This window comes from Saccostrea cucullata, unplaced genomic scaffold, assembly GCF_032062105.1.
Source record: "Saccostrea cucullata isolate Sc308-1 unplaced genomic scaffold, CSIRO_AGI_Scuc_v1 ctg146, whole genome shotgun sequence".
Classification (NCBI taxonomy): domain Eukaryota; kingdom Metazoa; phylum Mollusca; class Bivalvia; order Ostreida; family Ostreidae; genus Saccostrea; species Saccostrea cuccullata.
The window spans coordinates 222,381-232,500 of record NW_026919274.1 but is presented as its reverse complement, the minus strand read 5'-3'; the positions used below and the strand labels follow the sequence as shown (position 1 = coordinate 232,500).

General features: G+C 33.0%; 1 protein-coding gene across 1 annotated transcript in view; it reads right to left on the bottom strand.

The window, feature by feature from the left end:
- Positions 1–10,120, bottom strand: part of LOC134283837 (ATP-dependent RNA helicase SUV3 homolog, mitochondrial-like) — a 158,796-nt gene that overhangs the window by 60,145 nt on the left and 88,531 nt on the right. The gene's annotated exons all lie outside the window — the stretch shown is intronic.

Genomic DNA, 10,120 nt, shown 5'->3' with positions numbered 1-10,120 from the left:
TACCAAATTTGGTTGAAATTGGTTCAGTGGTTCCAGAGAAGAAGCTAAAAATGTTCAAAAGTTTACAAACGACGTACGACGAACGATGACGGACGAAAACAGATAGCAATAGGTCACCTGAGTTTACTCAGGTGACCTAAAAATAGCTCTTTTAGAATTTTGTTGCGGCCAGGCGCATAGTGTTTCAGAAACACATCTTGTTACAGCTTACTCTACTTATATTGAACTTGCTTATTTTGAAATTCCGCTTATTTTGAAATAAAAATAAATCTTGAGTTTTTGATTCTCAATTATTCTTTGCATCAAAATAACGGTTATATTGAAATCGGCTATATTGAAATTTCACTTATATCGAAGCCATTGATCGATCCCCTCAGGTGATAATGAGTTGTTTTCATAAAGGTTACATTGAAGTAGTCCCTGGCGGTTGTCGTTACAGTTGGTGACAGAAATTATGCCTGACTGACCAGTTGATATACAAAGGTATGAATAATTAAGTTTTCACCTTATGTGTTTTTATACTGCATGCTCTTACGAAATAAAATTCTTCACTGCTAAATTCTTTGTTTCCACATATATAATAGGGAAGTATTTACTAGGCTAAAGGCAATATAGTAACCCCCACAAATCTAGTAAAAACTTAACTTACAAATTTAATATGAACTGTTAATGGCTAATGATAAGCCTAAATTCGAAATAGCTAAGAGATTAACCCGAGTACACTTACGATGAAATACATGCAGTGGTCAGCAGTACTCAACAGTATGAGATGGTGATTTTTCTCCAAAACGTAAATAAATGCGATCGAGGAATAATAATTTAATGTGGTTGAAGATTTCTTATTGATACAACAGAAAGAAACAATTTTATCTAAACTTTCAAGGACATATATTCCATGTAATCTGTACACTGTTATAGGTAAACAATGACAAAATTAATTTGTTTGGTTTTATTCTTTCTTTTAAGATCAAGATTGAACTTTTAATTAAAAAAAAATGACGGCTTCACGATTTCGCTTATATTGAATTACGGATATATTGAAATAATTTGCACGGTCCCCTGAATTTCAATATATTTGGAGTAGGCTGTATATATTTTAAAAAATAATTTATTTTAAGGGATTCAAGATATTAAAGCCATCAATATAATTATGTTATGTGTGATCCTTGACCTTTTGACCTCAAAACCACAGGGTTTATATACTTTTTTGTCGAAACCTGAGTGTACCAAGTTTAGTGTCTGTCAAACAGAAAGTTTTCAAGATTCTCTTTTTATCACCAGTCTGACCATGACTTGACCTCAATATGAAAAGGGTTCATTCAGGAAAACTGTTCTATCAAGTTTATAGTTAGCCAAGTAAAGGATTCTGAAGAAACTGAGTGGACAATATTTTCTTGAAACTTAAGGATTTTGTTGTGTTTAATTTTTCACACAGATATACAATATATACAATATCTGCATGTATGATTGTTAGAGCAAACTTCTGAATAAACTGGCTCACACATTCAACTGAGTGCAATATGTGTCATTGTGATATAAACTTCCCTAAGGGAGACTGAACAAACTCCCAAAAATCAATCAACTGTAGGCCTTTCAGCTGTTGCTAGTGTTCGATATTATGAACAATAACTCATTGCAGGAACTTGTTTCGAACAGGTCCAAGGTATCTAATTATTATTAAGCGAGTCAGTTCTTAGCTTTTCCCATGTGTTTCTTTATACTGTCAGTATAATCCATTGGTTTATAAATTTAGCACTAATGTTAAATTTATATACCATATAGTTGTAGACACTATTTAATTACATATACAGTACCGACAGGACACAACCTAACACCAGAGTGAACACAAAGCGGACCCTGGGTTCGCTTACCAGGTTCGCTCGGGGTCCGCTTCGGGTTCGCTTTCAGAAATTTTAAGACCGCTCTGGGTGCGCTTTGGGTTCACTCCGCGTTCGCTTCGGGTCAGCTCTGGGTCTGCTACAGCGAACCCGGCGATCTCTTTCTGGGACCGCTTTACGCATTGATGCGTGAAGAGGACCCTGCTTGACACTAATCTCGCCCCCACTAAGCCCCGCCCCTTGTATATTCCGATACAGTAATGGAATTGTAGATCAATCATTGTTGTTTATGCAGCGATCGATTATGTACAGTGTACATGTAAACAGTGACACTATTGAGAACATTGATAAATTTTCCAAAATTCAACTGTACATTTGATGTAGATTTACATGTATAATTGATTTCCTTGATTTCTCCAATCTCGGAATTTCGAATCCGAAAAATTCAAAGTTATTTAACAGTGGGTTATTATTAGGCATTTATTTTTCTTTAGTTATAAATGTGAAAACAAAAACAGAAGAGGAAGAAAAAGGTGTTGAATTGATTTTCAATGTATCGAATGGTGTACAAGTGAAACTGAAGTTAGCATCTAAACAAAATACATGGACCTTTCAAATTCATGTGTTATAGACTGTAGAAGTACTTTTTTCCACGTGGTATTAATTTACGCTATGTACGCGGTCATAGATAATCCGCGGAAATTTTTCCAAGCATACTTAATATAAATGTAAGGCATATAGTGAACAGTCAAGAAAATCCGCGTAATTTTCTACCCGATTTGATGATCGGGTAAGCAAAATATAAACATTTTTATTAATTGTAAATTTAGGTCAACTTTAAAGTGACCTTGAGAAGGGTCATGCCTTGAACAATTTTTAATCTTCAACATATCCTGATCCTTGTATGTAAGTTGAAAATCTGCCTGGCGGTTCTGGAGAAGAAGATTTTTTAGCAACTAGTACTTTTGGTTTTGTTTTCCTGATTATCTCCCCTTGTTTTGAACCCTTATTTTAGTATAAATGGTAGCCCTTGCCAAGGAAAAATTTGGTACTGTAAAGGGTTCGTCTACAGTACATTAAAATTATATTTGTTATTCCTTAACTTTTGCAAAATCGTAGTTTAAATCTTTGCCAAACACGTGAATTATGATATTGCATCTATAAATTACATTAATCTTTTGTACACGTGATACATATATTTTTAGATTTCATTCATAGCAGTTACACATTGAAAGTTCGTAATAAATATTTACAGGACATTTTCAAAAAAAAAAAAAAAATCAGATCTTTTTACCGCTTAGAATTATGGAGTGAGTATGATTTTAATCAGAATGAAAAAAAAATAGATATAATGAATGCCTACATTATACTACTATCAAAAGTAAATGCAAGGACAAATAATAATTGTATACCAAAATCACCTCCTCACCTTAACCGGCCCAAGGGTAAAAAGAAACATGAAGTACACTAAGAATATAATCCAATAACAATACAAACAAATCAAATTAATGGCCCCCCCCCCCCACATTGATGGTACTGAAATTATTAGAACACAAGCAACATGTGCACTTGGTTTGCAAAGTCCAAGCTTTACAGTAATTATAAGTCTAGTACTACTTTGAAAGCTTTAATTGGTTGTGATCCATCTCTTGAATGGTTCAGTGATTTTTTTATATATTTATTTACAAAGTATATAAAATTTACTATCGGAATTGTTTACAGGATGTATATCAGATAAACAAATTTGTGAACAGTCGGGATTTTACAATGTTCTTGAATTGCTAAAATTAAAAGGTTACATAAAAGATGGGGATGCTATTATGGCTGATAAAGGGTTTACTATTAGAGAGGAATTAAGTAATTTGAATTTGGTATTGAATATTCCACCAATGGCTTCCTCAACATGCCAGATGTTAGTCTCAGATACTGTGCTTACTGAGAAGATTGCAAAACATCGTGTGCACATTGAAAGACTTATCGCAAAGGATAAAACTTACAAAATGCTTTCTGTTCACATTCCTACATCATTATTTAAAAACATTAACAAAATTTGGTCTGTGTGTTGTCACTTGACTTTATTCCATGATGTGTTTGTCACAGACAGTAAAAATTGATGTAACTAAATAACATTATTTATTTAAATTGTTACAGGAAAAAAAATCAAATTGTGACCATCTTTCTGTAGAAATGTTGGAGAAACTGAATGCTTCATATGTATAAGAAGCAGTTTTTAGTCAATGATATAATTATGTATATGTTATTAAAAGGTAAACGTGATGCCCCAATTTTATAATCTGTGTAATCTTTCAATACACATGTTTATGTAATAATCTTTTGTACCTGATATGACAATATTGAGCCTATCTGCACATCACCAAGGGGGGTGTTTACAAGTGGATGATCTGCTGATATTGTGTATTCTAGAGGGGTTCCCTTTAACGAACTCAGCTGCATTATGTCACTTGTGGACACTTTGGGAAGTCTGTTATTAAATATAATAAATGAATGAATCAAGATTTGTTTTTATTTATGTTATAATGAAAACTTATCATTCAACTTAATATGTATATATTTATTGTTTTAAAATATCTTGAATTGCATCTACATGTAAACAAGTGTAAAATGCAATGGCCAAGAAAAGAAAAAAAATATCTAGAATTTCACATACTCTTGATCTAAGCCAATCTAACATGTGACAGTTTTCGTTTTTGGGATTCTGTGGGCCTTGCCACCACTAAATGGTTGATTGGAATGGGCTTAATCTTAGAACCCCAGGCACATGCCACTGCTGTGGTATACTTGTACAGCTTTGCTGTTCGGGTACATTGGAAAAGTTATGAAGTTTGAATCCCTGAAAACTTTTTATAAGGCCAACTATATGAGAGCAGTGACCATTTAAGCTGTAAGAAAAGATATCAGAAATGCCTGAATAATTGTCAATGTCTATAAAAAAAAAATTATGCATTTGTCTAGAAAAAAATGCTACAATTGAAATTCTGGATTAGTCAACTGTTTCTGTTTGAAAGCATGACCTTATCACAACAAATTCGGTAATATATTTACTATAAATAGCACACTCGAATCAGGAAATGAATAAGAAATGAGACAATAAATTGTTTAATTATGTTGTTTTACATTCAATGAATTTTTTCAATCAAAACGCATACACGTCGCACAAGATTACGTCACTACAGTATTGTTTACATTTTTTTTCAATACACAACCGCCGTTTTATTTGCATCATTGTCTTGTGAAATACGTATAGAAAGTGAGTGTTACTAGTAATTTTAATAAACACATACCCAACTTTACAGGAACAATGTGACTCATTGATGGAATCATTTTTGATTTCCAAATTAAGTCGATGCGGGGATTGATTTTTCCGCATCGATCTCCAGCATCGTGCTGTAGCTTGCATGGACTCATCCGAGTTAAAAATCTTAATATCATGTACCCTTGCGTAAAGTAATTTAAACCCTTTTGCAAGACTTTGTCCGACAATTTTGAGCTATTTGGCAAATATTTCACGCAAAAATTGTCTGGAATAGACTTAAGACTGTCAGTCGCGACATCCGCTGATGCACCCAGCATCGCCATAATGTGGGACTTGGTAACCGTAACTAAGGTGGGCGGGGCATCGGGAGACGAGTCGGAACTATGAATTAACTCTCATAATTAGACTAGATTTTAATAATAAAGCCTGATGACTTTTTCTTAAATTTCTATGAGTCGTCCTCCCAATCCAGTACTCGAATTATTTTCTATAAGCCTGCTGCAATAATTTTTTTTCAAAAATATACAGGATGAGGTACATGTACATATTATTTTTTTTTCATGCCCAATTAACAAATACAATAATTTTGATGTGAATTTTAAATCATTTGAAGCAACACATAAATAGAGAAAATGGAAATAAAATTATTGACTAATGGGCACGTAAATATTGTTGTACTGTTAGTATCTTGAGATGATGAAATTTTACAATAATTGTCAAAGACCAACTATTTTACTTCTCTCCTCTTTTTGTCAGTAAAAATTGTAATACCAATTATTGATTTCCTTTCTTAAGCATTGACTGATGCATGTACCCAATTTATTTACCCATGGACTTTAAATACTGGTATAAAGAATTAAAGAAAATAAATATGTAAATATTCATGTATCATTCTACGTGGAAAATTAAAATATATAATTTAATATTAAATGTTTTATTAAAAAATGAAAATAAAAATTTTAATATAAAATACAACCCGGAGAATTAAAATAACTACATATAAAGCATCTTCTCAAGCCACGGTCCGGAGTCCGCATATAGCTCTCTCCTACCCGTGGCTGCTTAATCACAAAAAGTGTCGCAATCTTGAATATTTATGCATCTCCATTGTGACGTCATATTCAGTCAATGACAAGTTTTGTTTCCATCGCGATTGAAATCAACAATTTACATACGTAGTGATTTCGTACACTGTGATTGGGTATTGAAAGGTCACTTCAAAGTTCATTTTCCGACTATGCTTTACTCGCATTGGTCAATAATTTAATGAGCTACAAAATATTCTCTTCTCATGCAACCATGGCCAGAATGGAAGAGGATCGTACATGATGGCCGTGGTTTGCGACGATGCATATAAAGTAATATTTTAATTATCATAATAGATTTACACTGTAACTTTACAGGTTTTGCTTGTATGTACAATGTTTCGATTTATATTGAATTAAATCAACACGTTTGGGGTTCGGTCTCTGGGTCCGCTTCAGGTTCGCTCGAGGTCCGCTACAGGTTTGCTTTGGGTGCCCTTCGGGTTCGCTCGGGGTCAGCCCTAGCGGACCCTGAGCGAAACTGAAGTGGACCCAGAGAGCGAACCTGAGGTCTGCTCCAGGTTCGCTTTCTGTTAGGTTGTGTCCGGTCGGTACTGTAAGTAATACAGCAAAACTCGGTTGTAACGAAGTCGCTGGGATCTATGAAATTACTTTGCTACATCCGTAATTCGTTATAACCGTATAAGAAAATCAATAAATTTCAATAGCTGGGGATTCAAGATGACTTTATATCCGTAAATTTGAAATATCCGTGTTCGTACTATATGAGTTTTACTGTATCTTAATTAAAATATAAAGTGAAATCTACTCCCTTCTAGATTTTAACCTGATTATATTTTACCGGGGTATTCACAGTCATTCTTCTTTGTGTGTATAGTAACACAAATAAGATAATTAATTGTTACATTACTTGTAGAAAGGAGTTTTCCACTTAAGTATAGTAGCTTGGTCCCTTTTTTCGCCCTTATTTTACCAAATATACTTGAGGATATGATATTTTTTTAATTTTCATGGTGTATAACATAGTATTTCTAATTGAAATGTTGTAGAATCATTATTAATGACTTTGAGTTTTAAGAAATATAAGCCAATTTTCAACACCTACCGCACATACAAATTCCGGAACATTTTCTTTCGAACAGAGTACGGTTTCTCTATTACATACAAATGGGCGGAGACATTTAAATTAGGTACTATATAAGGGATGGCATGGTGAGCTGTAGCGTGAAATAAGAAATAAGAAACAATACTTGTATACGATGGTTCAAAATAATCTTCAAAAAGCTTGAATTTTTTTTGTGTATTTTTCGTATTCTTCTTAACTTCGTGTGAGTTAGGGGTCTTCTTTTAGTTTTTGAGGTATTTTTGGTCAGAGTTTTGAAAATCCCCTAATCACGTTAATTTTGTTTTATCTATCATTCTTGAATAAAATGTCGAAATATTTTAACCACTATATTAACTTTCTTTAATATGATGAAAAAGTGCAAGCGATCAAACATGTTTGTTCATTCGTATCGTAACAGCGCAAAAAAGTTGTTTTGTTTTTTTGTTTTTTTTTGGGGGGGGGGGGGGGGGGAACTCAAGATTTTTCTCACTCACTACCCCCTGATACTACCTGCTTGACATGTATTTATTATTTATTTCTTAAATTCACTCTAACTTTTGCAATGAATATTCCGATTTACTTATCGATTATTGATTAATACATGACGTTCACAAATACATGTAATATACATATATATAAACACTTCAAAACAGTTGTTGGAATAATAGAAACATAATTATTATTTATGCCTGCTATGAGAAATATCAGCCTCATTGCGCAGTAGAAAATGAAAAAAAATACAGGTATGCAGTTTTGTCGATTTTGTCATTTAATTGAATTACATAAAGTAAAATGTATAAAAAATTATTAAGGGGGATTTATTATACTTCACAAGGATTTTCTCTTATAATAAATATCACAAGATTGGTAAATGAAATTCAAACTCAGTAGTCATTTTCTTCATTGCATTAATGCATTCGAAGTTTTTCCGAGTTTATATGCACCCCAAAACGTGGCAAGAGTGTAAGATTGATTTGTTTGAAAATTGAAATGGTCAGTATAATAGTGCATTAATTAATTTTGTTTAGACTGAATAAATATGAAGAAATTGTTACATCTTTGGCATTTTTGGCTTGTTTATTTCTTTTTTTGCAAGAAATTGATTAAAAGTGTAGTTATGTAATACGTAAATCTATCTACTCGTATTTTGATTCGTGTGCTATTTGCAATGCCCAGGATAATTGCGATTACATTCATGAGAATTAAGATATGTCCCGGAAAATCATCAGTTAACATAAGTGGTAGTCTATAGAGAACCTTGTTTTGAATTTTAAAAACTGAAATCTGGTGACTGCACATTTCCAATACGAGCTACACGTGTCGCTTCTTACAGAAAACACGCTTTCCAGAGGTATTCACCTGTGACGGCATGGAATCATGTGGCATATCTATTCTTAGCAGGTCAACAAGAGGTTAATCCTATGTAAATGTACTCACCAAACAGATTCAAAATCATGAAACTTTTCAGTAGAAAATATAGAGCGCAAGGTTGTTCAACAAAGATATTTTCAAGTAAGTTGTAGAAATATAATATACACATCATATTTTGATCTCGACTTTGAACAAATCTGCGCTCGATGTTTACGAAAGCTGTGAAGTGGGTACCTGTCACACATTTCTTTTGATATTCATGAAAATCAAAGGACCCCACCTTCAAAACACAGCTTGGCGTGTTGTCTATTGCAATTTTTTTATATTTTTAAACGTTGGCGCATATACTAAAGACATAAGAGAATAATAAAATTTACTTTTTAAGTGTCTTAATGAAAGTTTAAAATTTGACGAGTAACCAGGGACCACAGATAATGCCTTATTGAGACTTGTTCTTTATATTTATATAAGAAGCACAAAAATGCACACGCAAAAAACAAGACATTATATTTTCTTCTTCATAAAAATCGTTAAAGAGAGTTTAAAATCTTGAATGTAGTCCATTTACTATTCATTTGATCCCATCATTTCATGTAGAGTGAGGACATTCTCCTTCTTTTAGTCAACACTTTTGTGTAAGGAACCCTTTTGTGTACAAAACAATACCAATGCTAAAGCAGCCTATATGCTATGTGGCAACGCACTTTGAAAAAATTACGCACTTTGAAAAAATTTTTCAAAGTGCGTTAAAATTGGGACAATATCAACGCACTTTGAAAAAATTTTTCAAAGTGCGTTAAATTTGGAACCAACTCAAAGCACTTTGAAAAAATTTTTCAAAGTGCATTAAGATTCTACATCAATATATTTTACCATGGAGACACTTAACGCACTTTGAAAAAAAATCATATTTTAGTCACGGAAAGATTTTATTTGTTATTTTACTTACTATTTATCTTTCAAAAAACTAAGCCTAACCCTAACCTCAAAAATGAATTGATTTACTCCTGTCGAAAAGAGAAGAAGACGGGTATAAGATCCCTCAGTCCAAATCTTTATCTTTCCAATACATAGGTGTCGGTAACAAACGGGGGAGGGGAGCAATAAACCTAAAAAGGGTACGCTGCATTTTCAATGCTTATACGATGTATATATCTTTCCAAAATAAGTTGGGGGCTTAGCCCCCCATTTCCTCCCCTGGCCCTTCGCCAAGTCTCGATGTCTATGCTATACTCAAAGCATTCATATACTTATGTATTTACCTAACTGGTATGACGTTGAAAACTTTCAATAATAAATGAGTTAATTAAAACAGATGAAAACAAGAAATTTTTAAGTACAGTAAAACGTATGAGAGAGAAAGAATTTTCATAGTTTTGAACAATCAAATTGGCCCCTTTTTATTATGATAAATGCTAAGTTGCTTGAAGCTGTCCTCTGTTAGTGCCCCCCATACACCTTTACATCTACTTATCAAAGACTAGAA